The 27,662-nt window shown below is 35.6% G+C and overlaps 1 long non-coding RNA gene across 1 annotated transcript in view; it reads right to left on the bottom strand.

Annotated features, from left to right (window-relative positions):
- Nucleotides 1-27,454, bottom strand: part of LOC103105907 (uncharacterized) — a 31,478-nt gene extending 4,024 nt beyond the window's left edge. The window contains exon 1 of the long non-coding RNA XR_008916708.1: nt 27,189-27,454. This is a non-coding gene — a long non-coding RNA (uncharacterized LOC103105907). The remainder of the gene's footprint in view (nt 1-27,188) is intronic.
- Nucleotides 27,455-27,662: the final 208 nt, after the last annotated feature.

Below are 27,662 nucleotides of genomic sequence, written 5' to 3' on the forward strand. Positions count from 1 at the left end.
CTCTGCAACTCTTCTTATTATCATGTAAGGTAGTGCCTGGAGCACTTAAGAGGTGAAGTGAGATTCTAGGAGTAACACAGAGGCAAGACTCCAACCTAGGTCTTCTGGACTCCAAGGCCCATTCCTTTTGCTACTCTGCCACATTCCCTCTCTTTCGTTTATTAAATATTTGCTTTTTATTTCCTGGACACTATTACAGCCAAATGCCTGCCAAACTTTGCTCTGTGTTCTGATCTTTCCAGATAGAGCTGATATGGTCACAGACTTACTGGCATCACCATTGCTCTTAGTCATAGGATAATGAAGAAATAAGGATCTTTGACCTCTACTGTGTCAGAGAACAGTTTCAGCTGAAAACTGACAATAGTCATTAAGGACAGATATTAATGCTAATTATTTGACTCAAGTAGGAGTGATCTACTGAGACTATAAACTTACTCCAAGGCTTCCTCAGGGAGGGAGGTATTTTACTGTACCAGGCTCTCTGCCACGCACAAGAGATAATGGCATTAACTTTCCTAGCACCTGATGTGTGACAGACTCCAAGGACAGGAAAATATTATATCCTTGTCCTTCACGTTTGGAAACAACATTGCTTGATTATGTAGTTGCCCCTCCATACAAATGTGACTGAAATATATTAATGCCCAGCTGGAGAGAGCCCCTTACACACTCCTTGAATATATAGCGTGTCCTCTGGTTAATGACTGTACCCACCGTCTGCCTGGCCCAGGTTAAAAGCGTGATTCAGGCCTCATGGCACACATATAAGTGCATTAAAATTTACTATAATATTTTGCAGATGGGTCCCAGATTTTCAATTATTTTTTTCCAAGGTCAAGCAGCCTGAATCCTCCTAAAGAAGATTCCTGAAAATCAGACCCTTATTTTTCACCCATGATCCTTTGGTGACCAATTCTAGGAAAAAATCAAAAGAGGACATTTGAATCCCTTTATCCATGCGATGACCCAGGTATTTCCCTTTTCTGCACATCCTTCCTCCTGTCATGTAGTTTTTTGTTTTTTGGGTTTTTTTTTTTTTCTGTAGCTTTCTGGAAACTGTTCCAAGGCTGCAATTGCATTCTGTAGACTTTTGCATTAGGAGCAGCTCTGTGGGAGTGTGTATAAGAACCACAGAAAAGAGAAATCTGACATGAATTGCACTGATTGTAATTTGTTCTTTGCTTGAATAATTGTCAGAATTTTGATTGTGTCCCTCTTTTTTTAAAGCCATTCTGTGTAGTTACTGCCTGCTTGGAATACTATTTGAATTTTTTTTCTTTCCTATTCTATCGAATACTGTTGCCATTGGCCCCTTACCTCCCCATCCTGCCTGACCTTCTTCAGTAGAACTTCCATTGATAACATTTTTTTTAATTAATTAATTTATTTAGAATATTTTTCCATGGTTACATGATTCAGGTTCTTTCTCTCCCCTCTTCCTACCCCCTTCAGGAGCTGAGGAGCAATTCCACTGGGTTTTACATGCATCATTATTCAAAACCTATTTCCATATTATTAATATTTGCAATAGAGAGATCATTTAAAGTTAACATCCCGTCATAAACCCATTGAACCACGTGACTACAATGTATCAGTCTCTGTGTACAATGTTCTTCTAGCTCTGCTCCTTTTGTTCCACATCAATTCCTGAATGTCTTTCCAGTTCACATAGAATTCCTCCAGTTCTCACTGATAACTTATTAAATCTATTTAATTAAGTTTTTAATGAAATAAAATATATCTGTGGCTATTATCTATGTTCAGCTACTTTTGGAAATGACTTACTTTGACTCTATTTTGAGTTCATTAAATAATGCTTGTAAAGTGCAATATAATATATTGATATCGAACATCTGCTATTATTAAAGAATATCAGAAACAACTCTGGCTGCTCATTTTAGAACAATTCTTCAAGAGACTTTGGTTTATAATCTGTTGCAACTTAAAATTTGGAATTAACAAAGGCATTTTGCAGGTTCTTTTCAAACATAAAATTGTGGGGTTTTTTTGTGGTTAGGGCCTTTGTAGTTAAGGACTGTTTCTATCTCATTTATTATCTTGGAAGTTGTGCAAAAAATGTTTTTAATGAATGTTAAAAAGTTGTTTTTACATGTAATTGGGGAAAAATAAAAAAAAAACATTTTAAAAAAGTTGTGCTGCATATACATCTCACTTTGAGTTAAAGTGTTTCCTTTAAAGTAAAGGCTTAACCTCTGTATTTGCTCCTTGTTGCTCATTCTGCTCCCCAAGTTCCTTCTACCTAATATTCATCTCTTATCTTTTGTCTGTACCTATACTGGCTTCCAAAATAAAAATAGAAAAAATACAGCAAGATTTTATAACCACGTGCTAATGTCAGATACATCTTCCTAACTCATCAAAATATTAAGTTAAAAACAAGAATTTCAAGTGGCAAAGCTATTTGCTACTTTATATTCCTAATTTGTACATATGGATGCTGCCTTAATTACCATTCCTCCATACTTTCACATATCTAGAATTATTGACAATGAAAGTGGAAAAAACAAGAGTTTTAAAGAAGTCAGTGTGACATTGGATAGAGTCAGAAAGACTCCAGGGTTCAAGTTCTGCTTTAAATACAATGAGCTGTGTCAATCCAGCAAATCATTTAAACTCTCCCTGCCCCAGGCAATTTTGTAAGAGGATTTAGGGATCTGTGTCAAAGAAAAGAAATTACCAAAACCAAAAAAAATTCATAGGGCCAGATTAAAAAGGAAAGGTGGTAGGGGATTTAATGGTGACACTGTAATATTTTTAATTCAGTTTCATGAATTAAAGACATATAGCTGTGGCTATTGCTTATTTCTAGGAAAAATTAAATTGGTGTTAACTCATCCACAGATATTGACATACTTACATTTTTTTTTTTGCTTCTTAAATCTTAATCTCTTGGTCTTTTTATTTTTACATTCCTTCTAACATCCTTCTTATCTAGGGAGTTAGACTTTGTAACAAAGAATAAAAAGAAGTGGGGAGCACTCAAAGCAAATCAACTAATATCTCAGTATATGTGAGAATATCTGCATTATCCCATATCTATAGCCTCAACTCTAAAGAAAACAAGGGCATGGATTTTCTTCACTCTTCTTTGAGACCAATCTTGTTCATTATAATTACAACAGTGTTCCATATTGTTTTCTTATTCTTTCCATTTGCATTGTTGTAATCTTTGGGTGCATGTGTGTGGTTTCCAGATTTTGCCTAATTCAGTCTTCATCTTTTCAAATATTTCTATGCTTCTCTAAATTCTTTTTTTATATTTATAATTCTGAACTCATGACTTTGTAAGATGAGCTCCTATGGATTTAATCACTATCTCTATGTTGATGATGCTCAAACTACCTATTCTGCCCTGCCCTCTTTTTGCTGATCTCCAATCTCTCATCTCCAGATATATTTCAGATCTTTCAAAGTGGATGTCCACTAGACATCTTAAACTCAAACACGTCCCAAACTGAATTTATTATTTTTCCTTGAACACTACCCCTAGAGGGCAACAGTATCTTCCTAGTACTAAAGGTTCTAATCTGGGTTTCATTCTTAATTCCACCACTTTGGTCCCCCACATCCAATCTCTTGCCTTTGTTAATTTCATATTTGCAAAATTTCTTGGCTACTCCGACTTCTTTCCTTTGACACTCCCTCCTTTCTGGTACAAGCTCTCATCACCTCACACCTGGATTACTACAAAAGCCTGTCTGCCTCAAGTCTCCCCCACCATTCTAATTCATCTTCCATTTTGTCACTAAAGAGATTATCTTAAAGCACAGGTCCCATCATGCCATGCCTATACCCAGTAAACTCCAGCAAATACCTATTGTCCCCAGGATCAAATATAAAACCTGTAGGGGGCATTCAAAGTCCTTCATAACCTTGTCCCTACTATCTTTCTAGCCTTCTCTTGCCTTACTTCAGGCTGTGTAGTCTTCATTCCCATGATGCTGCCTTCTTTGTTTCACAAACAAGATACTCTATTTCTATACTCCGGCTACTTTCTCTGGTCATCTCCAATGCCTGAATAGTCTCCTTCCTCAATGCAACCTACAGACTTCCCCTTTCAGTTCCAACTTAAGTTCTATCTTTAACAGGAAACCTTTCCCAACCCCTCTTGATTCTAATTCCTTCTGACTTTTTCTTCTTTCCTATTATCTTTGTATGGAGCTTGTTTTGTATGTATTTATTTGGATGCTGTCTACCCCCTCTAAATTGTGACTTCCTTGAAGGCAGGAATTCTCTTTTGTCTCTTTGTATCCCCAGCATTTAGTATAATGTCTAGCACATAGTAGGTACATAATAAATGTTTATTGATTAATCAAGAATTTCCGTACATAAACAGAACATAAAAGGGGAAATGTATATAAAGCCATAAATCTGCACTACATTCTTTGCTTCTCCTTACCTTACAAGTATGTAATAAATCTGACTTGTTATTTTCTTGTTCTCCACATTTATATATTTATTAATCAATTTTTTTAATTTTTAATTTATTTATTTACATGTTGATCTATCTGTCAGTTTATTTAGACTGTTTCTCTCCATTTCACACAGTCTGGAAATACAGGGGGCTACTAATGACCTGGCCATGTTCTGATACTCTCTGGAGTCTTGACTGTTTTTGCTTCTGTCCCAAGTTATTATATGCCTCTTCAAGTATGCTGGTGATCTCCCAGTCCTGGGAGATCATATTAACCATATTATCATCAAATTTAGTGCAATGTTAAACCCTTACCTTCTGTCTTGGAATCAATGCTGTGTATTGGTTCCAAGGCAGAAGGGTGGTAAGGGCTAGGCAATAGGGGTCAAGTGACTTGTCCAGGGTCACACAGCTGTCTGAGGCCAAATTTGAACCTAGGACCTCCCATCTATAGGCCTGGCTCTCAATCCACTGAGCTACTCAGCTGCCCCCGAAAGTGCTATTTTAAAATCATTTTTGCTTATTCTTATCCTGTCTATTTCTTTTTCTATTTCTATAGGTACTATTTTAAGTAACAATGGTGATTATGGATATCATTACTTTACTCCTGATCTTTTTGAAAAAGCACAAAAAGCACACAAAATGGAATTTTATGATGTTAGCTCTAAGTCTTATATAGATATTATTTGCCTTATTAAGGAAAATATTATTATTATTATTTTTAATATTTTTATTTTTTAGTAAAAAAGCATGTAGTTTATCAAAAGCTTCCCTGGCAACTATTAATATAACTGTGATTTTTTTTAGTTTGAATTATAAATTGAATCTATTAACTTTGTAGTACTAATTCATATTACTACTCAGTATTAGCACAAATTAATATTAATACTCAACCAATCTTGCATTCTAGGTATAAAAATAACCTGATTATACTATATATATACATATATGTGTGTGTGTGTGTGTGTGTGTGTGTGTGTACACCTATGTGTTTCTGTAGCCTGTTAATATCTTATTTTAAATTTTTACATAGATATTCATTGTGGAGACTGCTCTATACTTTTTATTCTCTGTTTTTAGTCCCACTGGTTTAGATATCAAGTCAATATTCATATCATAGAAGAGGTTTCTAAGGACCCATTATTTTCCTATTTTGTAAGCACTTTATGGAATATTAAAATTAAATGCTTTGATCTGCATTCAGATACATTTCTGTTTATGATGGTGGTTAGCCTTTTTGATCATGAGTCCCTTGGGGTTCTCCTGGATCCTTGCATTACTGATAATAGTTAATTTATTCACAATCACCATACATTATTGCTGTTACTATATACAATTTTATCTTGGTTTTGTTCACTTTACTTTGTATCACTTCATATAAGTTTTTTCAGGTTTTGTAATGACCATCTAATTTATCATTTCTTATGGCACAATAATATTCTATTACAATCATATGCCACAGCTTGTTCAGCCATTTCTCAATTGATGAACAATCCTTCAGTTTCCAATTCTTTGCCTTCACAGAAAAAGCTGCTATAAATATTTTTGTACAGGTGGGTCCCTTCCCCCTATCTCTGTGGATATAGTAGAGGTATTTCTGGATCAAAGGTATGTACAGTTTGATGGCCCTTTGGCCATGATTCCAAATTGTTCTCCAGAATGGCTATATCAGTTCATAGTTCTATCAACAGTGAATTAATGTCTCAGAAAACATTTGAGCAAACTAGTTTTGTCCATTTTTTTGTTCACTGATCACGAATTCTTTTTTTATTTTTGATATTGGAAATTTTATTTTCCATTTTTCTTAAGTCAGGGCTGTGCTAATGAGTTCATCTCTTTTTAAAATAAATATTTGTTTCATTTATTAATTCAGTGATTTTTTCTTTTAAATTTATTAATTTTTATTTTCAAATTTTCTATTTTCTATTTAGTTATTTATAGTTTTAAAAATATTTTCCAATTTCCTTATTTATATTCCCAATTCATTTTTTTTTCTGTTTTTTAATTCATTCATTCATAAAAGTATTTAAAGCTCTGAATTTTTTCCCAATTCTTGGTTTGATTTCATCCTCCAAATTTCAGTATGTTATTTCATTATAATTATATTTAGTCAAATTGTTTATTATTTCTACAATTTATTCTTTAATACTCAAATTATTTAGGATTATGTCATTTATTCCTCAATTTTAATTCTTTCTTCAAAGGTTCATGATTGATTACAATTTTTATTGGTCATTTAAGAAAGTTTAATATTTATGTTTTTCTGCCCTTGTTCATGAGGATTTTGTACCATAATACATGATAAAGTTTACTTTTAACATTTTAAAATTCCATTCAGGTTCTTACTTTCTTATTACCTTTTTGTTAGAATTGTCTAGGCCTAAAAATGGTATATTGGGGTCTCCTACTCTTATAGCTTTACTATCAATTTCTTCCTGAATATTGCTTTAGTTTTTCCTTCATGTACTCAAATGCTATTCCATTTGGTAGATAGATTAAATATTAATAACTAATTTTCTATGGTCCCTTTAAGCATAATGTAATTTTCCCCTTTATCTCTTTTAATCAAGCCAATTTTTACTATTGCTTTATATGAGATCATGATTGCTAACACTACTTTTTTGAGTTGATCTGAAGCATAATAAATTTTGCTCTACCCACTTATTTTTAATTTGTATGACTCTGTGTCAAGTGTGTTTCTTATAAACAACATACGGTAACATTTTACTTCCTAATCCATTCTGCTATATGATTACATGTTATTCATAAGTTCATCCAAATCATAATTATGATTTTTAATCCTATATTTCTTCCATTCTTCTTCTCTTGTGATTTTTAACCCCCTATACCCATTCCCTCCAGTTTTCCTGTTGATTTGAATATATTTCTACACCAAATTTTGTTTGGGTATGTGTTTTATATTGGTTTATATGTTCTGTTGCTTTTATTCTAATGAAAGTAAAGTTCAAGTGATACCAGCTCCTCCGAAACTTGTTCCATGTTCTTATGATTGCCAATTGTATGAAATAGTAAGTTCCATCTTTTCCTCTCCTTTGTTCTCTAGTATATTTACTTTCTCTTCTTCTCTTAAGATGATCAAAAATGTAACAAATCATTCCAAGGAACTCTGTTTATAACCATAATAAAAACCACTCCTCTATAACCCTTGATAATTTTAGGATTCTGGAGGGACACTTGTTTCTTCTCCTCTCAGAATATTAAAGCTTTATCTGTATATAGTCCTATCTAGTTACTCATGAATGTATTTGCCTTTCTATATTTCTTTTGACTCTTGTGTTTGCACTTCAAAGTTTCTACTAAATTATAAGATTTTTTAAACAAAAATGTTTTGAAGTCTTCAATTTCTCTAATCTACTATCTCCCCTTTCTATCCCCAAAGCCCATAGCATTATATTCAGTTTAAACGAAGTGATTCTTAGATGTAAGCATTTTTATTTATCTTTTGGAGCATCATATTATAAACTTTCTTCTCATTAGTAGGGGTAATTGGCAGGTTTTATCTGATCCTGATTATGGGTCTTTAGTAGTTGCACTTGAACATTACATTTTATTTTATTTTTCAGTCTCTTGATTTTGTTTTGCTATTGATTGTTACTTCATGGGAGTCAATGATTTCTTTCTGTTCCATTCTAATATTTAGGGAAGTTTTGCTTGAGTAAGGTTCTATTCCTCTTAGAGTAAACTGTTTCTTCTCTTTCTAAATCTTTTCTCCAGACATCTCATTTTATTTACCATATTGCCTTTAAATTCTTGAATTTAGAATGAATTCTAAATTCATTTCTTTCAGGTCTTCTTATTGATATCCTGGCCAAGTTTTTTGTGTGTGAGTGTATGGTTATGATCTTGTTTTAGGCTTTATTTGTTGATGTTATAGAGTTTAAATATTCAAATATAATGAAGTATTACTGGGCCATAAGAATTGGTAAATGCAAAAAAATTCAAGCAGAGACTAAGGAAAGATGATGGAATGGGAAGTTGTATAGCCTTGTTCTTCCTAACAAATATTTTGGCAAAGATTAAAGAAGTTTTGTGACCTGGTCATCTCCTGGATCCATAATCTCTCTTTATCACTGGTACTTGTGTGTGTGTGTGTGTGTGTGTGTGTGTGTGTGTGTGTGTGTGTGTCTATGTTTTAGTCTTCATGAATTAAGACTGTGTCAAGGACAAACTCTAAATTTCTGGAAGGAATATTGGAATTTTCTTTGGTCTTCATCTATATTATTCAACACTTAGCTGTTGCTTCCTCTTTGTTTTGAGGACTGAGTTTTTCAAGGAAGTCAAGGTCTTATCTAGGGCATAGCCTGATTGCTCTCTTCTTGGACAGAGCTTTGCACAAATATTTTGGGATCTGAATAATACAATTGCAGCTTCACCCAAGTAAGGGTTTCACCATTCCACTTACACTGTATATCTTAAATAGGTATTTAGTTAGTTGGTTGATATCTCTCTTATTGAAATATGAGTCCCTTGGACTTGGGGACTATATTTTTATCCTTTTTTATGTATATATTCCCAGTATTCTGTATAATGCCTGGTACACATGAAACATTTTTTTTAAAAATGCTTGTTGATTAATTAGCATAGTAGCACTTAATATATTTTAGTAGGCACTTAATATGCTGTTAGACAACTGCTGGACCCTTACCCCAGTGTAGTGAAAAACACAGTTGAGTAAAAGTGAAAGATTCATAAGTTTGCTCTTGATCTGGCTCCCTGGTGCACTGCTTTAAACCTTAGTCCTAGATTATTCCCCAGCAGCTTCTGAGACCCCCAGGTCAAAACAAGAGAGCTGGAGATTTATCTCCAGTCCTTGGCACTTATTGCTAAGTACTTCGCTATAGGCTTCGCCAGCCTCTGTTTGAGCTCTGTTCCAGAAGGATTATGTTATTATTATTATTATGTTAACTTTGTGCCCACAAAATTCTGGATATTATTCTGTGCCCATAGGGTCCTTCTTGAATCTTTGCTAGAGTATTTGTGAGGAAGAATGAGGCTCCAGCTTCCTCTCACACTACCATCTTCCTCAGTCTCCATCTGAATTTTTTGTATTTGCCAATTCTCAAGGTTCCGTAGTACTTCATTACATGTATATACTACAATCTATTTAACCATTCCCAATCAACTGAAAAACTAGACACATTTTGGAAGAAACAAATGAGCAATAAATGTCAATAAAATATGGTGAAGAAGACACAAATGAGAACACCCACAATTAAAACATAGCTTAAAAGAACTTTGAGTAAAATTTTTCAACTCAGAAAAAAAAATCTTCACAGTACAATAGCCATAAACTCAGTAGAGAAGAGGGAATATGTATTTATTTTTTCCACGGGAATCAGCAATTTTGAAGTCTATCACTCTTTAAATCCAGCATCTGTTAATGCTTAAAGCAATTCATAGTTTTCCTCAGAGCACATGATTTTGGACAAAGGCAAGAACAAAACAAAAATGCCCCCAAATGAGCCAGAGAGCTGTTTGCACAAAACTCAATCTGTTGATTTTCTTAGTTATCAGTTTAAAATCAATAATGCCTCATTTTCCCTTTCCAAAACTTTCTGGCATGTTGTTTTATATTTTTCCCTTCAAATGATATTATAGTTATGCTAATCCTTTTGCCATTTTCATGCTTGTTTCTTGGCAGAACCCAGTGCTTGCTCCAGTGTTCTGAATTGTTATTTAAATGTTTCCAACATCTCTAACACATGGATAATTAGAAAACCTATAATTCTGATACATATTGTCATTTACTGTCTCTTGTGGTATGTTAAAATTAGAAAAAACTAAAACCTGTATTTTACAGAGGATGTCTTATGACCAACAGGACAGCTAATTTTTTTATCTTTAAATATCTGACCTCATCTTAAGATCAGGAGGTCAACTCAGTGAACCTCTGGAGGTTCTTTTCAGGTTTGGTGAATTTGTAGTGCTTACTATTCTGTTATTGAAGTACAGTACTGGAAATGTTTGATATTTTTCTTTAGAAAGACAGAATAAAATCAATAAACTAGTAGGTGATTACAAAAAGTTCCTTGAAAATTAATACAAAATCAACATAAAATGCACTAACAAATTCTATACTATCATCTTTCTTATATTGTAAGGCAATCTTTGATTTTTATTTTGAGTAAAGTTTTTTTTTTCCAGTTACCATGTCCCTTTGGAATGTTAGAAAATATGGTGAAATAAAAAAAAAACACTTTAAATCCAGTAACACTAAGTTTATGATTTTTCATTTGCTATTCCCCATCTCTGAAATGCTTTTTCCTCATCTCAATTTTCTAGCTTCCATATTTCCTCCAAGACTCAGCTGAAGAGAAAATGCTCCAAATCAGCAAATTAAAACAACTCTTAGGTACCATCTCATACCTATCAGACTGACTAATGTGACAAAAAAGAAAAATGATGAATATTGGAGAGAATGTGAGAAATTGGGACACCAATACACTGTTGGAGGAGCTGTAAACTGATACAACCATTCTGAAGAGCAATTTGGAACTATGCCCAAGGGGCCATCAAACTGTGGATAACCTTTGACTCAGCAATTACCTCTACTATATCCCACAGAGAACAGATATGGGGGGAAAGGACCTACTTGTACAAATATATTTATAGCAGCTCTTTTTTGTGTTGGCCAAGAACTGGGAACTGAAGGGTTGTCCATCAATTGAGGAATGACTGAACAGGTTATGGTATAAAATTGTTATGCAATATTATTGTCCCATAAGAAATGCTTGATCACAAAAAATCCCAGAAAAATCTAAATGAAGTGATACAAAGTGAAGTGAGCAGTGTATGATGATAAATTGTGAATGATGTAACACTGATAAACAATGCAAGGACCCAAGACAACTCTAAGGAACTCATAAAAAGGCTATAGAAGGAACTGTTGGAGTCTACATGCAGATCAAAGTATACCATTCTTTTCTTCATTCCTTCCGTGAATTTTCCTCTAGTGTAAACATTTCTATCATAATACCTGTCCTCTGGAGAGGGGGAGGAGCAGGAGGGTGGGAGAGAACATGAATTGAAAATTGTCAGAATATGATTGTTGAAAATTATATCGTGTAATTTGGAAAAAAAATTTAATTTAAAAAAAGAGTTCAAACCTCACTCTTCTGAAGAAGTTCTTTCCTTGTCTTCCTGCCTGCTAGGGTCTTCTGTTTTAAGATTACCTTCCATTTATACAATATATCTTCTATGTGTATAGAATTATATGATTGTTTTCTCTTTGAAATGTGAATTCCTTGCACTTAGAGACTATATTTTTACATTTAAAGACATATATCCCGAGTACTGTCTAGTACATATAAAAGGCTTTTTAAAATGCTTGTTGACTAACATAGTAGGCACTTCATACAGTTTTGTTAAATTGAACTGCAAGGTAAAATGAATTGTCTTCTTCATTTTTCTGAAAAGCTCCTGCAGTCTACCAAATGCACAATTATAATTTTTTAAAATATTAATGTGATTAGTTCTGTGTGGAAATGATGCAGATTTTTTCATATTTTGTTTTGAAATACTATTAGGCCTTTCATCCTAGAATTCTAAATAACATTATGAATAGTATTTCCTTCATCCTAGAATATTCCTGTATAATTGATGAGCACAAAATTATCATTTTCACTTTCTGTTATTCTAAAAATAAAGAAAATAAAGCACTGCTATGCTTTAAAATGACTTTTTTGTGACAAAACTTGATGCACTGTACTTCCACACTAAATTAAAATTGATTAACATTCAATTCTTTTTTCTCAAGCTGTGCGATAGGGCATAGGACAAAACCCCATGTTATATAGAGCCTGATTTGTATGTAACATTGCATCAAATTTTTAGTGTAAGCAATTATTTGGAGTACATGACTGGATTAGTAATATATCTCCATTGTTTCAACGACACTCCATGTTAATAATAATACCAGGCATTTGGATTTTATATTTTGTGTATAAGATATAAATTCTATACAAACATGCATCTATATTCATAAATATATATTTTCGAAATACTTTGGTAGGTCTATGCTATCATCATTGTGGTTGCTCCCCTGTCTCATTGTTATAGATTACAACGATGACATCTTCCTTTGGATGGTTTTTGTCCTTGTTCTTACATAGATTCTCATAAAATAACTAGGAGCCCTTCCTCTCTTTTTTAATATTTGTGATACTAGTGCAGTGCTCAGGATTTTTATCTGTTATCCTTTTTTCTTGCTATAAGACGAGTCTACTTCTTTTTCTAATTATTTACTTCTTCAATTATATTCTTTTATGCTGTCAGTTAGGTGACATGGTGAATAGAGTGCCAGACCTGGAGTCAGGAATACTCATCTTCATGAGTTCAAAACTGGCCTCAGACACTTACTGACTGTGTGACCTTAGACAAGGCAAGTCACTTAACTCTGTTTACCTCAGTTTCCTCATCTGTAAAATAGGCCATAGAAGAAAATGGCAAACCAGTCCAGAATAATTGACAAGAAAACCCCCAAAGGGGTCACAAAGTATTGGAGATGACTGAAAATGACTGAACAACTAATTCCTTGTGTCACTTCTTCAGCATAGGACTGAATAGGAAATAAAATGCAGCCTAAATTCACACAGAACTAATGTCTCCCTTGCCCTTTGATCATCTGCAGGCTTTATTTCTCAGAGACTATAGTGTTTGAGTATTTACATTTGCAGAGCACCAGCAAAATTATTGAGTTGAAATAATTGATCTTTGTCCTAACTAGGATTCATTAATGATATTGTAAAATTTCCAATATTCAATTTAGTCCTCTCTTTTTCTTATACAGGTGTCATTTCTACATCATAGGGATTAAAGGGATGGTGTCCCCGTGATCTGGAAAATCCATATAAAATTTTCTGGCCTTCTCTTTAGAGCAGAGAAAAAGTCTGATTTTTTAAATGGGGTAATGACAGTTCTTTATTGTAAAATCTTAGTTAGTTATATGTTCTTAGGGTATATATTTTCTAAACTTTTTCTGTGCCATTTACTGGTCTTTGCATGTCATCTGTGACTTCTCAAAAAACTGCTCAAAGTTCCATGTAATTTCTTGTGCCTGACATTATGACACATATGACACATGCCTGACATACTCCAGACATATTAAAAACTTTGATGAGGAAAGCCATGATGTGGAAGGGATACCCATATTTGTTTTCAGACTGAATTTATGGTCCAGCTGCCATTCTCATCCCAAATATATGTACCCATATAGTATAAACAGGTTGATCATAGGCAGACTGGATAATAGACATTTTGCATCCATTTAGCTCTTCTTGTAAGGACTGTTTGTCAAATCTCTTTTGAATAATCATGGATTGCCTTAAAGGATTTCTCATAATGATCCAGGTATTGATAGAATCTTCACAATATCATCTTAAAACAGAACTGCCTGATGGTTTCCCAATATATAGGGCATCCCTCTTCTATCTGAGACCTTATGGCAGTGAATACCTTTGTTAGGCATATATTTCCTTTTTCCAGCCTTACTTGACAATAACTACCTCTGTTATTGTACTTATCAAGGAATTTTGCATTATTTAAACATATATAGAAGAGAATATTGATTGGAGGTTTTTCCTGGGATCCCTTAGATTTAAAGCTAGAATGGTCCGCAAATGTTAAGTCCCACTCTCATTTTACAGATGAGAAAAGTGAAACCAAGAGAAGTTTATTGGCTTGTTCAGTTTCACATAGCTAATAAACTGTGGCAACAGTAATGAGATCAATAGTACAGTTCTTGGGGAAAGATGTGTCAATCAAGAACCTTGAGGGTCCATATAGGAGTCATGAAGTTTGTTATAATTTCTCTTGATCAATTGACATAAGAACAACAGAACTGATTGACTACATCATAAACTCCTCCCTGGAAGGCAGTGATTAGATCTAGGGTCATATAGTTTTACATGATCATTTGTGTATTAAAGAATCAATCTCTTTTTTTTAAGAGAAGATGGACTCATGTGACTCAGATGAATTCCTCTACTTCCACAGAAATATTTTTAGTTGAATCTATTACTTTAGTCATTCCAATATCTCCAATTAAAACCCAAATAAGCCTCAATCCCATACCAGAATCCTCTATAGAGATTGGATGTGGGATTTTTTTTCACATCTATGCTATCAGGTCCCCAAATTTCTATAAATAGCTTATAGTTTATGAAATGTTTAAAGTTTGTAGAATGATTAAAGATTACTACTGCAATGCCACAAGTTCCATACCATCCTTAGGTGAAGGGAAGCATAAGCATTGTTTTCACCAGCAAAAAAACTGACCTGTTCACTGGGACCCATGGAATTTCTAAAGGGAAAACTGACTTTCTCATAAGAGTAATTACAGTTAGTCCACCTAGACCTGTGATGCTATCAAAATTGCTCCCAAATTAACCCCAACTGGTTGCAATATGCATAAGATTGGCCAAGGGGATACATGCTGGCGACTGTTGTCATTTATCCCCTGAAAGAGACAAGCTTCAAAACATATGAACAGATTCCCTTTGCAATATTTGGAAAATCCAATGTGTAAGTAAAGGTTTTTTGGTACTCCTACATTAATAGTAGAAAAGCTGTGAGTTCTATGACTCCTGGGGAAAAAATGAAATTGCTAAGGGGATTTCCATAACCTTGAGCTAGTAACTTTACTGAGTGGTGTTCTAGTTTTTATAGTCTCAAAGTTCCTTTTGAATTTGAAGGTTATTTGTTCACTTTTTAGTTTAGTGAATGTTATTGCCTTTGGCTCTATTTGCTTTTTAGAATTGTCAAGATGGAAGGTAACTAAAAGAAAGGAAATGAAAATCCCCTTTAAAAATGACTTTAGTCCCAAATTAACTATTGGTTGTGGGATGGAGTCATTTTCCATGACAGCCCTGGTGGACATGTTGACAAATCCAACATCCACTGGACCCAATAGTGCCAAGTGGATAGAGTGTATGTCCTACATTGGTACAAAGATTAACAATATTGAGCCTTTTCCAATTCTCCTTAGAGGAAGAGATTCAAGAGGGAAAGTGGAAAGGGAAATCTAGAGTTATAAAACCCGGAGTTAAAAATATAAAACCTAAAACAAATGTCATGAAAAAAAGTAACCAGTTTCCTATACGATCCTTTGTTTCTATATTAGTAACATTACCTGGAGAAGAAACAATAGTTGAAAACAGTAGATTTAATCTAAACAAAATAATTATCCTGTAAATGTTTGCTTTCTTCTGCAAAACTCATCCCTTATCACACATTTTTACATAAGAAAGGTGTATCGAAGAATCCTTTTCTTCAATTTTGATTGTGTTGAGGGTAATCAATAATATTTTAAATTGGTCATCCCAGGTGAGTTAAGTTTTACTGGTCCACTAGAAGTTATTTTTAATTTTTTAATATATTTTTACATGTTAATATAATTTTAGTAATAATTTTCTGAAATTCTATGATCCATTTTCTCCTTCCCTCCTGCCTTCCCCAAACAGCAGGTAATATGATACATTTTGTACATGTATTATCATATAATACATATTTCCACGTTCATATTGTGAAAAAAGACATATATCACTTATACTAGAGAAAAATGCATGGAGGAAATAAAGTGAAGAATAGGTATGTCAATTGGAAGTTCTTAATGCAGACCTTATCTCCTGGATGAGAGTCATGTATGTAATTTAAAGTTCAAAGACCCACTCTATACTGCAGCTCATGCTTCATGGAGTTCCTTAAGTTGGCTTTGCAATTCCTGTATGTAACAGATATATATCCTGCTAATAATTATGTGTATATGGAAGAAAAAGGTTTCACAGTCCATGTGGAAACTGGGTACTACAAAGCAGCCCCCAGGAAGGATGGAAACACCCACTGAAACCCCCATAAGTGACTTTCATTATGAACATTCTCTTATTATTGGAATTGCTATGATTATTATTCTTACTTAACCCCAGTTAAAATAGATGAGAGCAACATGTTTGCAGGGTTAATAAAGATGTCCCACTCTCTCCCTTCAGGATATTACCAGGAGATCCTACTTACAAAATTAAACCTAAGGATTCTTATATACCCACTTAGAAAAGCCCCTCTTTTCTAAGCATATAAACTTCTGGCAAATATGTGCCCTGAATTCCCTAACCTATATCTGGGTCATGTTGATTCTACCCACTGATCCTGTCATTAGCAAAAGTGTTTCATTGACTATCTCCCCAGGCTTCCTGTCTCTTGTTAGGTTCCAAGGAAACATGTATGTTGAGAATGAAACTGTGTGCCAAGCAGATGTGTGATCATGAGGGTATAAAATAAAGCCAGACCTCAGTCAAGGCAGAATGGTTTATCCTATGAAACCTGTGCTGCAGGTTGAATGCAAAAGCTGTGTCCCATCCATCATTTCGTGACACCATCCCACCTCCAAGACCCTATCCCCCATGGGAGGCTGGCCCACCCCACAGCAACTAAATTCTCTTGCCTCTTTAAAAACACCACTGACAGATTTCTAGAAGTCAAGATGGCTGCATAGAAGCAGCAAAAGTTCAGACCTCTGAAAACTCTTCCTTAATCACAAACTGAATGCTCCTAGGGGACTGAAAATCAAACCTAACAACAAGACAGAGCCAAGGAACCCTCCTACTGGACCCAATTCAAAAGGTACACCCCACAAAAGCCAATGTCTGAGAACATTCAGGTTTAAAGGGAAGGCAGAAGGAAGGTCCCAGGACCCCTTACTCCCCACCTAGAGCGCTAAGCCTGCAGCGGAGCAGGAACCTCTGGTTGGGAAAAAGTGCTGGTCTGGAGGGTATACCTTGCGGGCAGGGCTGTGCCAGGCTCAGAGCATTGAACACTGGTGGCAGGGAAGGAGCTGGAGAGGGAGTGAAGAGCTGTCAGCCTGGTCAAAATGGCTGACATCCTCCATATTGTTTCAGCCTTCCTGGAGGTTTTGGCCACAGAGCACATCCTGGCCAACCCAGCTGAACTTAATCACATCAAAAGTCTTCAGAACTCAGGGAAGCCCAAGCTCCAACACCTCTACCCCACAGACTGCTGGACTTTAACCCAATCAAAAGCCTCCAGAGGACAGGGAAGCTCAAACTACAACACTCCTTCCCCACAGACTGCACTGAGAGATCTTCTGTCAAAGCTCCAAAAGGGGAGACTGACAAAAAAAACCCAAAACCAAAAAAATGAGAGGAGCAAGAACTCAGACAAATATGGGGAGGAAAGAAGGGGTAAATATGAGCAAACAACAGAAAAAGAAGAAAGAAATTACCACCAACAGCTTCTGTACAGGCAACGAACCAAGAACAAATGGAACAGAGGAGGAGGCAACCAATAAAACAGAAATTCTAGTGAATTGGATACAGGCTTTGGAAGAACTCAAAATGTAATTCAAAACACAATTAAGAGAGGCTGGAGACAATTGGGAAGAGAATTTAAAAACTAAGATAAGTCATCTGGAAACAGAAAATAGTGTCTTGAAAGCCAAAATCAACCAGCTTGAAAATGATGCAAAGTAGATGAAAGATAAGGCAAAGAAGATGAAAGATGAGATAAAGTTGATGAGAGATGAGGTAAAGAGAATGAAAGATGACCTCCAAAGAAAATCAGACCAGAAGGAGAAGGATGGCAAAAAAGCCAGGCATGAAATTTAGTCTTTAAGAACCAGAATACAGTAATCAAGTGACCTCACAAGGCAGCAGGACACTATAAAACAAAACCAAAAGAATGAAAAAATTGAGGAAAATATGAATCATCTCATCCATAAAACAGAGGATTTAGAAAATCATTCAAGGAGAGACAATTTAAGGATCATTGGTCCACCAGAAGACCATGACAAAAGAACAAGCCAGGACATAATACTACAGGAAATTATTAAAGAAAACTTCCCTGATATTCTAGAACAAGAGGGAAAAGTGGAGATTGAAAGAATCTACAGATCACCTCCTGTACTTAATCCCTAACTGACAACACCCATGAATGTTATAGCTAAATTCAAGAACTATCAGACCAAGGGAAAAGATATTACAAGCTGCCAAAAAGAAGTCAATCAGATACCACAATGAGGATAACACAGGATCTGGGTGCATCCACACTGAAAGACCTAAAGGCATGGAACATGATATTCCGGAAAGCAAGGGAACTAGCTCTACAACCAAGAATCAACAACCCAGCAAAACTGACTTAAAGGGGAAATTATGGTCATTCAACAAAATAGAAGAATTCCAAGAATTTGTAAAGAAAAGACCAGACCTGAACAGAATATTTGATGCTCAAACACAGAACTCAAGAGAATCATCAAAAGGTAATTAAAAAGAGGAAAAAAGAAAAGAAAACAAAACAAAACAAAAAACCCTTTTTAAGAGACTCAATAAGTTAAAATGATATGTATCCCTATAAGAAAAGAGGTCATTGGTAACTCTTAAAAATTGTTATTATCAACTGGGCAGCTAGAAGAATTACATTTAGAGGGAACAGTGACAAACTGTATAGGATGAAATGACAAGAAATAAATAGGTATATAGATATATGTATGCATAAATGCATATATCTGTGTATATACAACTAGAGCTGAAAAATAGGTTAATACTAAAAGAAATGGGAAAAGAAACAGAAGGGGGTAAATTTATATGTCACAAAGAAGCTCATGGCAGGAGAGGGGAGAACATCAATACACTGGAAGGGTAAAGAGGTTGGATATAGGAAATACTTAACTCTTACATGCATTGAAATTGACCCAAAGAGGGAAGAACAATCCCATCCATTGGGACAGAGAATAGATTCACCCCCCTATAGGGAAATAGAAGGCTAACAAATGGACTGGTGGGGAGGGAAGCAGTAAAATGGAGGGAGAGGGTGGGGGTAGTTTTAGAAAGACTGCAAGGAAAATAAGAGGGGAATAAGAAGGGAGGGGGTAGAAAGGGAAGTAAAATAAGGGTGGCAACTAGGGGGATTGATTAAAAACAAACATTGGTATAGAAGGAAATAGTGAAAGAAGAAAAGGCAGGACCAGGAGTGGAAATCAAAATGTTGGGAAATACACAGCTAGTAATCATAACTCTGAATGTGAATGGAATGAAATCACCCATAAAACACAAGCAAATTGCAGAGTGGATTAGAATCCAAAACCCTACCATATGCTGTCTACAAGAAACACACATGAGGAAGGTAGATACACATAGGGTGAAAGTAAGAAGAAAGAGCCAAATCTATTGAGCATCAACTGATAAAAAGAAGGCAGGAGTTTCAGTCATGATATCTGACAAAGCCAAAGTAAAAATAAAACTAGTTAAAAGAGATAGGGAAGGTAATTACATCCTGATAAAAGGCTGTAGAGACAATGAGGAAATATCAGTACTCAACATGTATGCACCAAATGGCATAGCATCCAAGTTTCTAAAGGAGAAACTAGTGGATGTCAAGGATGAAATAGATAGAAAAACTATACTACTAGGAGACCTGAACCTTCCTCTCTCCAAACTAGATAAATCAAACAAAAAAAAAATGAGAAAGAAGAGACGTGAATGAAATCTTAGAAAAATTAGAGTTAGTAGATATGTGGAGAAAAATAAATAGGCAAAGAACTATTGATTTAATAAATAAGACTAGAAGCTGGTACTTTGAAAAACCAAATAAAATAGACAAAGTACTGGTCAGTTTAATTTAAAAAAAAGGAAAGAAGAAAACCAAATTGACAGTAACCAAGATGAAAAGGGAGACTTCACCTCTAATGAAGAGGAAATTAAGGCAATCTTTAGAAACTATTATGCCCAATTATATAGCAACAAATATGGCAATCAGTATATATCTAAAATCATCAGCAAACATCATCTGCTATGGGAATTAACTAGAATCCTTCTCAATAAGATCAGGAGTGAAACAAGGATGCCCATATCACCTCTATTATTTAACATTGTACTAGAAACACTAGCAGTAGCAATTAGAGAAGAAAAAGAAATTGAAGGTAATAAAATTGGCGATGAGGAGACCAAGCTATCACTCTTTGCAGATGATATAATGGTATACTTAAAGAATCCTAGAGAATCAACCAAAAAGCTGGTCAAAATAATCAACAACTTTAGCAAAGTTGTAGGATACAAAATAAATCCGCATAAGTCATCAGCATTTCTATATATCTCCAACCCATTTCATCAGCAAGAATTAGAAAGAGAAATTCCATTTAAAATCACCCTAGACAATATAAAATACTTAGGAATCTATCTGCCGAAACAAACACAGGAACTCTATGAACACAACCACAAAATACTCTCCATACAATTAAAACTAGATCTAAATGATTGGAAAAACATTGATTGCTCATGAGTGGGATGAGCTAACATAATAAAAATGACAATCCTATCCAAATTAATTTACTTATTTAGTGCCATACCCATTGAACTACCAAAAACTTTTTTTACTGGATTAGAAAAAAAACATAACAAAGTTCATTTGGAAAAACAAAAAGGTCAAGGATATCCGGGGTAATCATGATGAAAAATGCAAAGGAAGGAGGACTTGCAGTCCCAGATCTCAAACTGTACTATAAAGCAGTTGTCAACAAAACAATTTGATACTGGCTAAGAGACAGAAGAAAGGAGGATCGGCGGAATAGACTTGGGGTAAATGACCTCAGCAAGACAGTCCATGATAAGCCCAAAGATCCCAGTTTGGGGCACCAAAACCCACTATTTGATAAAAAATGTTGGGAAAATTGGAAGAGTGTATGGGAGAGATTAGGTCTTGATCAACATCTCATACCCTACACCAAGATAAACTCAGAATGGATGAATGACCTGAATATAAAGAAGGAAACTATAAGCAAATTAGGCGAACACAGAATAGTATATTTGTCAGATCTATGGGAAAGGAAAGACTTTAAATCCAAGCAAGAGCTGGAAAAAAACCACAAAATGTAAAATCAATAATTTTGATTATATCAAATTAAAAAGTTTTTGTACAAATGAAACAAATGCATCCAAAATTAAAAGGGAAGCGACAAATTGGGAAATAATCTTATTACAAAAACCTCTGACAAAGATCTAATTAGTCATATTTATAAACAGCTAAATCAATTGTACAAAAAATTCAAGTCATTCTAAAATTGATAAATGGGCAAGGGACATGAATAGACAATTTTCAGTTAAAGAAATCAAAACTATTAAAAAGCACATGAAAAAGTGTTCTAAATCTCTTATCATCAGAGAAATGCAAATCAAATTAACTTGGAGGTATCATCTCACATCTAGCAGATTGGCTAACATGACAGCAAAGGAAAGTAATGAATTCTGGAGGGGGTGTGGCAAAGTCAGAAACTTAATGCATTGCTGGTGGAGTTGTGAATTGATGCAACCATTCTGGAGGGCAATTTGGAACTATGCCCAAAGGGTGCTAAAAAACTGTCTGCCCTTTGATCCAGCCATAGCACTGCTGGTTTTATACCCCAAAGAGATAACCCCAAAGGAAGAAAAAAAGACTTGTACAAGAATATTCATAGCTATGCTCTTTGTGGTAGCAAAAAAAAAATGGAAAATGAGGGGATGCCCTTCAATTGGGGAACGGCTGAACAAATTGTGGCAAATGTTGGTGATGGAATACTATTGTGCTCAAAGGAATAATAAAGTGGAGGAATTCCATGGGGACTGGAACAACCTCCAGGATTTGATGCTGAGCGAGAGGAGAAGAACCAGGAGAACATTATACACAGAGACTGATACACTGTGGTACAACCGAATGTAATGGACTTCTCCATTAGTGGCAATACAGTGACCCTGAACAACTTGGAAGGATCTATGACAAAAACCACTATCCACATTCAGAGGAAAAACTGTGGGAGTAAAAACACAGAAGGAAAACAACTGCTTGAATACATAGATCAAAGGGATATGGTTGGGGATGTAGACTAAATGAATATCCTAATGGAAACATCAACACCATGGAAATAGATTCTGATAAATGACACAAGTAATATCCAATGAAATTGTGTGTTGGCTGTGGGAAGGGTGGGTGGAGGGGAAGGATGGAAATAATGTGATTATTGTAACCAAGGTATAATATTCTAAATTGACTAAATAAACCAATTCAAATGGGGAAAAATAAATAAACAAACAAATAAATAAATAAGAACACCAATGGCAGCCGCCATTATAGGAAGAAGAGAGCATGAGAGGTGGGGCTACCCAAAATTTATATACTTCTTACATCAGCACATAATGTGAGGAAAGTGGGGTGCTGGGAGTTGTAGTTTTAGGGTACAGATCCTAATAAAACAATCCTCCCCTGTGATTCGCATGTAAAACAAGCATGTAGAAATCTCTCAGATTTACATTCCTAGTTTCCCCATGGAATCAGTATCCATAATCAACTTACATTTCTAAAGATCTATAACTAGAGGTATATACAATATTGAACTTTCTAAGGGGAAATTATAATAAATTGTGGATGAGAGGAAAATAGAAAGAGAACAAAACCAATGATTCTTAGGCACATTGACAAGAAAACAAATGGGGGTAGTCCCCTTTGGCATAAGAGTGTACATTCAAAATAAATGTATTCAATCCCCCACATTTCAATTTCACTACATCCCAAAGTTCATTCTGGATCTTTTGGTGCAGTGTGAAGTTTCTGCAGGCATCTCCATGGTACCTTCTCCAAACAGTTTACTTTCTGGATTCAGGAAGTTAGCAAGTTTCTTAGCTTAAAATTACTCAAGAATAAGAAAAATTTTCATAAAACTAGAATTTTATGACAAATATAAAACCCTCCCTAAGGAGGTGTTGACAAACACGTGGTTCACCCTGAGATACATGGCTGAGTTATGACATATATGAATCAATTGTAAAAAGGAAGTCAAAAACATTAAAAAATAGAAGAAAAGAAAATAAAAATTAAATAGTATATAAAAATTCTGAGTAGGCAAAAATAAGCCTATAACAGGTACTAGAATTAGGGCCTAATAAAGTGATTTATGTCCCAGAAGTCTGTAGGACCATTGCACCAATATGCCCTTACCCAATTAGAAGCCAGAATTATAGAAAATTATCACACTTATAAAAGACAGAAAAAGGGACTAGATTTTGGCAGCAAATGGGAAATAGCTTTCCTTGGTTTGATTTTACCTTTGCTCTCAGGGATAGGGGAGTCAAGATGGTAGCCAAACATAGGTACTTGTCATAATGTGGCATGGGGAAGACCTGCATATGATATATGTCAACATGCCACAACTTTGAAACTCAAACAAATCCTCTGTCTTGGCACAGATTCTCATCAATCTCATCAGGACTGGTTGGTCTCCTTTGATCTTGTGCTTCTTGGCACTGTATAATGGCTCTTTTGTGGTCCCTACTCCTGGAATCAGACACAATCATTAATCAAAGTCCCATAATATTTAACAATCAATGACAGGTTTCCATAGTCTAAAGCTTCCAGGTATGCATTAACATTAGGGATAATGGATATTGTAAACTTACTGCAAAATAAAAGAAAATTATTAATACTGGTAATATATGCTTTAATTTTAAAAAATGAGAGAAAAATAAAACAAATATTTTATTACACATACAAGGAAAAACAATAATAAATTTTTTAAGAATCACAAATATATAGTTCATAATCAGTGACACACTGTGCTTGCCAGGGGGAGGCAGAATACAAAGATTTCTCACTCAAAGATGAGATCCATTTCCTTCTTAACTTGGCTATGATCCACAGTGTGAGTGCAAATGATTTTTAGCAAGTAACAGATTTTTAAAACAGTAGTACAGCAGCTAATGCACATTCAGAAAAGTACCAAAATTCCCCAAATCATAATGGCCCATTTAATGACAATAGCAATCAAACTCACTATCAGTAGGATCCACATGAGTCACTTGCTGTGTGACATTAAAAAACAAAAACTTTGAAACTCATGGATACTTGTCACAAGTTCTCCAGATCTAGCCAATCTTACAACCTTGACTGAGATATTTTTAACAAAGTCCATTACTGCCATCATTCCAAAATGTATCAGAGGAGCCCAGAAAAACACAAACCTCTGTACTGCTAATGAAAATCTTTGGGGTCTAAAACATCACCAAGAATCTAGTTCATTCTGGAAGAGTAGAGTTAAGCATAAGAGTTAAAACTATAAAAATCCTGCAGAATCCACTAGGCAAACTAGGTAATTCCCCCTCTCAAGAGCCATTCAGAGGTAACACACCCCTCAGGAAAACCTTCCCAACTCCCAGATGAGACTGTAACAGGTATAAAAGGCATGTTTTTATATGTCTCATCCATTACATTTTTATAAATGTGGAGGTGGGGAATGCAATAGTGCTATAGCACTTCGCTTCAACTACTAAATGAACCCATTACCTTTTGTTACAAAAGACTCAAAGGCAGGCAAACAGTCAGTCGGAAGTAGTGGTGCTACTAGATATCTGAAAAATCACTTCTGAAAACCCTTTAAAATTGATTTAAATTTTTAGGTCATTAAATTCTCCAAAGGTTGCATACAGGTTGTAACTGGTTTGATGGAATTCATCCCATATTATCTATGTGATAATTAACATAGGCAAAAAGGAACAAAAGGCTGTCAATGCAACATGTAACTTTGATGGATCTTGTGACAAACCCAGCATTCATAAGGACCTATAGTTTTGCCATGGAAAAACATTTGTCCAAGTTGACTATGGGCTTTTAGAACAGTATTTTCTCCAGTCCAGTCATATGGGGAGGTACAGATAAAGACAAAATGTAATGGAATATATAGCTAAATGGCCAAAACACAGTAACTTAAAATGACATAGTATAATGTAATATATTAGATTAGATTAATATGTGAACTTAAAAAAATTAAATCATAAAGCAAACAATCAGCAAATATAGTATATGTGACAGGATACAGGCATTGAATTCAAGAGTCCTTTTCTTCAATTCCAATAGCTACATTACAGACTTATTCACTATTTGGATTGGAACAAAACTGAAAGAGTTAACCTCAATAGAACAATGGAGTCTGAGAAGGCTTAAAAATTCACCTCCAGACTCTTTAAGATTCCTTCTATATTAAAAAAGCCAAAAGAGGGAAGTTTGTACCCTGAGGGAAGTTTGGACTTTTGGTATGGAGAGGGAGAAAAAGAGGAGAACCCCCTTCTCAAAGCAGGGTACAGGGGAGACAGCTGATGCTAAGGTTGGCTCAGAGAGAGGAGGGAAGTTTGAAGATTACCCCCCTTCTGTTTTCCCTCCTTAGCTAAAGCTGCTCTCCCCAATTCGCTCTTGTCCCTCTTGTTCCCCCTCCACTACTCCCCTTGATCTGTGTAGCAGTTAAATTTAGTTTCCTCTGCTAGAAGTATTATATTTTTATGAGGTTTATTAAGATTACAATTAAAGAAAATACTCTAAGAAAGCACGTGCCTAGGAGGGCTGAAAGGCCCATTCAATTTCACTTACATCATGAGAGACGCGTCTGCTTGGAAGTGGAATTAGGAAGAGATGCTCAGTAGGCTTTTACAGCCAGTTAAATAGAAATTTTGATCTCTCCCAGGTGGAAATCTCAGTGAGATTAGAGGGCATCCTGGGAACTAGAGCAAGGACTTCTGGGGATTGAACTCCGAAGTTCAAGTCTCCATTTTTACATCTGTTCACTCACACTCAGTTTGGGGAACAGATAGCTTTTAATGTCAACTCAATCAGGGAATACAAAAGGAAATAATGGGCAGGGAAGAATGGGAAAAGGAATGTGGGGAAAGGGGGCATCCCTGTCTCTATCTAAATCCTTTCCCCTCCCTCCTCAAGTTTGGGGGAAACTCAGGCCTTGGCAGCCTGAGCCCCCTGAGAGAAAGTCAGGTTGACTCATCCCTGGGCAACAGGAGCTGAGGTAAAGTCTTCTCAGGTTTCTCTCCAGAAATTTCCTTCAATTGGGAAGTGTTGGGGGGAAAGATTTCCCGTCACCAGTAGGAAATATGGGTAACCCTCAGGAGAAAGTCTTCTTCTCAGCTTCTCTCTTCAGCTTCTCAAGAACAAGAGACCTCACTGCTCTCCCAGCCAGAGTATTCTCCTCCTCCAGATTCTACTCCCAGGACCCCTCTCCCTTTGAGGTGATCAATTTCACATACTCTTCAGCCTGGCACTTTTTTCTAGTGTCAGCCTCTTTCACACTTCCCCTCCCTAGTACCATGATCCATCTAGATTCCTTTGGTCAAACTTCTGGAGTTTCCCAAACCCTCACTGGGCATAGTATGGACGAAGCCCATAATGGGTGTATAACAGAAACTGGACAGGCCAGGCCAAAATAGCAAGGGAGTGTAGGGAGATGAATCCCCCCCTCCCCCACCAAATCTCAGAATTACTCGAGCGAATCACAAGGACAAGTGCACCCAGGAATGGTAGTAAGAAAAGATACCCCAAAACTTTGAGCTGTGCAAGCTCTGTAATGCTCTCCCAAAATGGGAACTATTTAAGATAGGCAGGAAACTTGGCCATGCTTGCAATTCTACTTATTAAATTGGTTGCAAATCTACTTCCTGTTTGGAAGATTAACCTTACTTCCCTTCCCCCCAGGGGTAAAAACACCCATGTGTCACCTCAGTCCCCACTCCCATAGCCAGAAGCATGTAAGCCCCACTGGGTTAGTTTAAATTTGACCAGGGAAGTAAATGGGGTAGGCAGTGTCTATTCTGTGCTGTTAGGCTGTTGCTAGGCTAAAAGCCCTTTAGGCCCTAAGCTACCATAAGCTTTAGATCCTTGTGGGAGAGAAGCCTTTAGGAGGTTAATTGTTGCCTTAAAGAAATACCTAGGTTTCCAGGTCACAAAGGAGCAAGCACTCAGAACTTCCAGACTCACAGCATCAGGTCTGGTTGTGACCAGATGGGGGCTGCAGCCTGGGCGGGCACCACCCACTCAGTCAGCTCAGGAGGTTGCATTGTTAGCAGTAAGTGGTAGCAGTGGTAATCAAGGCAAGCAGACAGGTGGAGATGTCAGTACTCCCCAGAGGGAAAAGGTGTGTGTGTGTGTGGGGGGGGAGGTAAAGCTGTGGCAGGAGGGATGCAGTATATTCAAACTAATTTACTCACTTGGGATTAAGGGTTCTACACCCCACTTCTGGTGGTTGCCATAAATGTAGAATTTAAAATTAATGTCCAATACTTCAAGTGTTATATTTTCTAAAGTTTATCAATAATCACTAGAAGTAAAGTAGTAAAAGGGTAAATTTCTAAGAAAATAAAACCACATGACTAAATTCTCTTGCCTATTTAAAAAGACTGCT

This window comes from Monodelphis domestica, chromosome 2 (genome assembly GCF_027887165.1).
Source record: "Monodelphis domestica isolate mMonDom1 chromosome 2, mMonDom1.pri, whole genome shotgun sequence".
NCBI lineage: Eukaryota > Metazoa > Chordata > Mammalia > Didelphimorphia > Didelphidae > Monodelphis > Monodelphis domestica.